Here is a 5,600-nt window from a genome sequence, read left to right as displayed (position 1 = left end):
GAAAACGGTATGTTTCAGAAACATCGCACTCTGGAACCCGTTTTCAATCTGTGCCGTTGTTAGAGAAAACATTCGGTGGTTTCGTGTAAACGCACACTACAAACGCAACAAAACTCTTCCGTTTTCCCCCGAAATCGTTGTCGTGTAAACGGGGCCTTAGATGAGCTGGGGGACTTTAACCACGTGAAACTGACGGACACTCTGCCCAGTTTTCATCCATCTTACACTCTGGACTGTGTCCACACCAACATTCACGGTGCGTACAGAGCTCTTCCTCACCCTCATCTTGGCCTCTCCAAACACATCTCCATCCTCCTGGTGCCAGCACATCGTCCACTGATGAGACGGATTAGACCAACGAAGAAGACGGTCACTGTGTGGCCCAGACATGCAGCCTTTGTGCTCTAGGACTGTTTTCAGCCCACAGATTGGCTGATCTTCTGAGAGGCAGCTGCTCATGAGGGCGAGGTAGACCTGGAGGAATACACCTCCTCTGTTCTTGGCTTCATCTCGTGTTAGTATTTATGAGCTGCAGACGCATCCTTAGCTACAAATCATCCAGTATTTACATACTGAAATAATTGTTTATTTGCATTTTTTCATCATTTTCTAATATTTAAAACAACTTTAAATGGTTACATCAAAAATCTGCAGAAAGTGCCGATATTGATGATTAATAAATTAATCGTCAGATTAATTGATTGCTAAAATAATGGCTAGTTGCAGCACTAGTTTGTTTTAAACCCAAGTTTTTCTGTTGGTTTTACTGCATTGATTGTGTTTGTCTGTAGTGCATTCCTTTCCTGTGGAGAACAAAACCAACCTTTTGTTTTTAGGCTCATTGTTGCTTATTTTTGGTGAATAATTAGCACTACAGCTGAACAATATGCAGGATTTAAAGAGAGAAAATCCTTCTTTCACCAGAAACCCTGCACCAAATCCCCAAAGCATTTGCAGCTTTCAATTTAAACAGCAGATTAAAATCAGCATCAATGAACGATGCAGAGCCTGCACTTTATCCAAGTCGCTCCGTTTGCGCTGCAGATGTTTGCAGGAGAGAAAAGGAGCAAACAGTGAAACCTTGGAGCGGTTGGGGGGGATGCAGTCTGCAGCAGAGGGTTGTTGTTTTTGTGTCGCTGCTGCTGCTGCTGCAGTCTGAAGCTCAGAGATCTGCTGAGTCATGCCAGGGCTCAGTCTCCAGGTCACAGCTGCAGAACCGCTGCTGAAAACTTCAGCTGCTGCTGATTTAATTATTGATCGGAGGAGGCGCAGCCACCTTCCGGCAGCTGCACACGGCTGCTGTGGCTGAGCCGGAGCAAATAATGCATGAAGTTAAAATCTCCGGAGCAAAACATGATGAGATTTAGAGCGGGCGTGACAGGCGGTGACAGGAGACTGGCTGAAACACATCGCTCTGGTTTTATTGGGCCTGTTATCCCCTCTGTGATTCCAACTGAAGGAAATGGCAAAACACTTGGATCAAATGGGGTCTAATGCAGCACTGCATGCAGGGGAATCAACATTTACTCTACATTTTATGGCAATTATTCTGAACTTTTCAGGAAGATATAGGAGCTTGTTGTAGTCAATAATTCCTTAATATTGATGAAAAATGCTTGTTCCACTGGGAGATTATTTTATGTATAACAAAACATTTTTACCATGTTATCTGAAATACAACTTTTAAAAAATATTAAGGAGCTATTTGCTTTATACAAGCTCCCATATCTTGCCGTTATACCATTAATCTGCCGCCATGCTAACTAGCTTTAGCATTCACAACATGCTATGCTAGCTGCATTGCCACAGCGAGGGGGTTTCTTGCAAATTAGTTTAGTCTCATTTCAAGTAAACTAAAATATTTGCACTAGAAAATAAACACAATTACTTGTTAAGATTTTGCAGTGTACAAAATGTGAAATTTGCATAATAAGGGTACATTTTCTGTTTCCTTTGTGTTTTTTCTTTAAAATCTGTGTTTATCTTGCACTTAGTGTTACATTTGGGTAATTTTAGAACCCAGTAAAGATCATTTCTTTACGTAAAACCTTCAAACGTGCGTATCAAGTTATTCTTTTGAAACTAGAAACATCTGAGATTGAAAGCAGCATCAAACTGACGTCAGCACGGCTGCTTCCCTTCTGCCATATTTCAGCCTGCAGTTCGTCTGTTTCCCCTCATCTGTCCTCCACACTGAGAACAACACGCACACAGTTTGGAATAAATGCATAGTTTATCATATCATAACAGTAAATAAAACAGTCTGGTTACATTTAATGCAGTCTAAGTTATAAAGTGAGGCGAACAAACGGTGTCATCGGAATCATAGAGTGACACTGCGTTGTAATATTTATGCTAATTTCTGTGAGGCAATGCTAAACAAAAGCAGCGCTAAAAACAATTATAACAAAAGGTTCAACATCCTCTTGGTTTAGGCTACAGCTCCTCCTGGTACCTGAATGAAAACAGCTTCCTGCCGTGCAAAGAAAAAGGAAGAAGGCAACCGTTCCGCTGCAGGAGGGGACAAACATCAGTTCGCTTCTTTCTTATGTTATTAAAACGTTGCGGGAGTTTTGTCGTCTTCCTGGGTAGAGTTCAACAGATGCAGAGAGATTCTCCTCCTGGGCAGATTTAAAGTGTCTTAGTTTCAGCTCTTAAAGCAGGGGTGTCCAACATGGGCCAGAATCCAACGTTGGAAATACCCAGGGGGCCATATTGTTTCTCCAACTTGAAACGCAAAATAATTACTTAGTGTTATATATATTGTTTTATTCTTTTTTTTTTTTTTGCAATATTTTAATGAAGCAAAGTAGCAACGTTTTTTGTCTTAATATTATGTGGACATTCTCCCAAACTGCAAAAGCACAAAATCTTACCACGTAATTATGATCTAGCAGTTTCTAATGCTAATATCTTAGGACACTTTAAATAAGACAAAACTTAAGGTAACAGTTCAGTAAAAAAATATTCACTTGTTTTAAGTCAACAATACCTTAATATTTATGAAAACGTAGTTCCAATGGGAAGTTAGTCCTCTTATTTCGCTAACAATGGAAGCTGCACCGTTACCTAGCAACCCCAGCCAAGCCCAGCCCGTAACCTAGCAACCCAGTTCTAGTTCCACTGACAGATTATTTCATAATTTGTCATTGGAACTGGTAGTTTTTCATCAATATTAAGGAATTATTGACTTAATGAAAAGTTACATGTTGAAAAAACCTCAAATAGTTTTCTCTTATTTTAAATGTACTAAGTTATTTGCACTAGAAGCTGGACCAACATTACTAGATTTTGTGTTTTGGCAGTGTAACTTTGATTATTTTTTTATTTTGGTCTAGAATTTTTTTTTGTCTATTTCTAGCAACACAAATGAGAACTTTCTTCAAAAAACAAGTTTATTAATAAAATAAATGTACTCCGGTTTTTTTCCCACTAGTAAAAATTTGTAGGTACGTACTATGAAATTAAATTTAACATTTTCCATCATAACAGAATTAAATTCCCTAAAAATGATTTTTTTTTATTAACCACTAGAGCAGCAAATTTGAAGCATTCTTGAACAGTCAGGGGCCACACAGAATTGTTCCAAAGACCACAAATGGCCCGCGGGCCACCTTTTGGACACCCCTGAGTTAAAGCATGGGTGGATTACTCAGCAGCATCAATGCTTGCTTTTAAAAAACTTCTACAAGGATAACAGGAGCAGCAGTCAAGACGCTTGGTGGTTCATGCAGGGAATCGATTCTGCTGCAGAGAATGTGAATATTTAGATATTTCAGAAGAAAAACGCTGAAAAACTTGATCGTTTTTATTTTTCAACGGTTTTTCACTCCAGATAATGTTGATGCTACTTCGCTACCTATTTGTAAGCATAAGGAGTGGAAATGATGTGGCATTAGAGTCCTTTTCTGTCCAACACATAAAAAAGCAGCAAGTTTTTAAAACATTCTACACTGAAAAAAGGGAACAAGTGATCCAACTTCAAAAATTAAGTTTATCCAAGTAAATATATTAAGTTTATTAAGTCGTCATGTTAAACAAACAAATAAAGTAAGTTTGACAAACTTAATTTGATTACATGTAACAAATGTACTCTTTTTTTTTAAGTTGGAGCTCCAGTCTTTTTTTCAGTGTAGTTAATCCCAGCCATCACAAGTTTTAACTTCACAATGGGACCCACTTAGCTTGACTAATTAAAGCCTTTGTCGGTTTGCATTGTTGGCTTAACAGCTAAGTGCCAATCCTTTTGGGATAAAGGGTGAATTCACACCAGCCCTGCTTAATTCGCTTCAATCCAACTCCGGTCCGCTTTTCTAAAAACTTTGGATCTAGAAACAGTTGATCAGTTGTGAATAACTGGACCAAAATAATCAAACTCTGGTCCGCCTACAAACCTCGGTCTCGGATCGGTCGAAGTGAACTCTGGTGTGGTTTGAATGCATATATGTATGTCAAGCGGACCGTAGACCGCTCCAAAAGCAAGAAGTGGACTTCTGCGCAGGGCATTCTGGGTAAATACAACCAAAACAAGCCTGCTAATTAGCGTTAGCAGGAATAATGGCTTGTAGTTTTTTTTTTTTTTTTTGCTAAAGACAAAAGAGAAATCCTACAATCCTAAAATCTGACCGTTTAGTTTACATTTTTTGCGGAGAAGGATGTTGGTTTCAGTGTCGTCTTCAGACGATTTTGTGTCGTTTCCTTCAGTGGTTATTGGTGCAGCGCCCCCAGAGGCGAGGAGGGGAACAGTGCAGTGTGAAAGAAAACCACAGCTGCTGAAAATATAGCAAATGTTGCAAATTTGGTTCAATATCAGGTGGGAAAAACACATCTGAGATGCAGACCGCTCCAAAAAGCAGGAAGCGGACTACAAAGCAGGGCATTCTGGGTAAATCCAACCAAACCAAATGAATAAGTCTAAGGCTAGTGTGGTCTTTAGCCAAAAACAAGAGAAATCTTAAAATCTGATGCTACTCCATTTTTGTTTACATTTTTGCAGAGATGGAAGTTGCGCTCATTGTCTTCTTCAGAGGTTTTTGTGTCGTTTCCTTCAGGGGATCTTGGTACAGCGCCCCCACAGGTGAGAAAGGGAACAGGTCTTTCAATTACTTTGGATGGTTTGACTCAGTGTTTCAACTTTGGTTACCTATCAGGTGGGAAAAAAACATCTGAGATGGAAACCACTCCAAAAAGCAGGAAGCAGACTACAACGCAGGGCATTCTGGGTAAATACAATCAAACCAAACGTATTGATCTCGTGCCAGTGGGAGAAGGAGCTTTTGGGGCTTTTTCTAAAACCAAAAACAAAAGAAAAATTAAAATCTGATGCTACTCCGTTTTTGTCTATATTTTTGTGAAGAAGGAAGTTGGGCTCAATGTCTTCATGTCGTTTCCTCCAACGCCGCCACAGGCGAGGAGAGGAACTGTTTTTAATTAGCTTGGATTGTTTGACACAGTGACCTCAGCAGCTGAAAATGTTGTATTTTTGTTCCCTAATCAAACCGAATCAGGTGTTTTGTGAAGGATCTCTTTTGGGAATCGTCGTTCTGCATCCGGAGGGACTTCTGGGGCCTTTTGGACGCCTCGGCGCCCAGAGGTTCGGA

This window comes from Poecilia reticulata, linkage group LG13 (assembly GCF_000633615.1).
Source record: "Poecilia reticulata strain Guanapo linkage group LG13, Guppy_female_1.0+MT, whole genome shotgun sequence".
Lineage (NCBI taxonomy): Eukaryota > Metazoa > Chordata > Actinopteri > Cyprinodontiformes > Poeciliidae > Poecilia > Poecilia reticulata.
The sequence above is the reverse complement of the archived record's forward strand: the minus strand, read 5'-3'. Positions refer to the sequence as shown.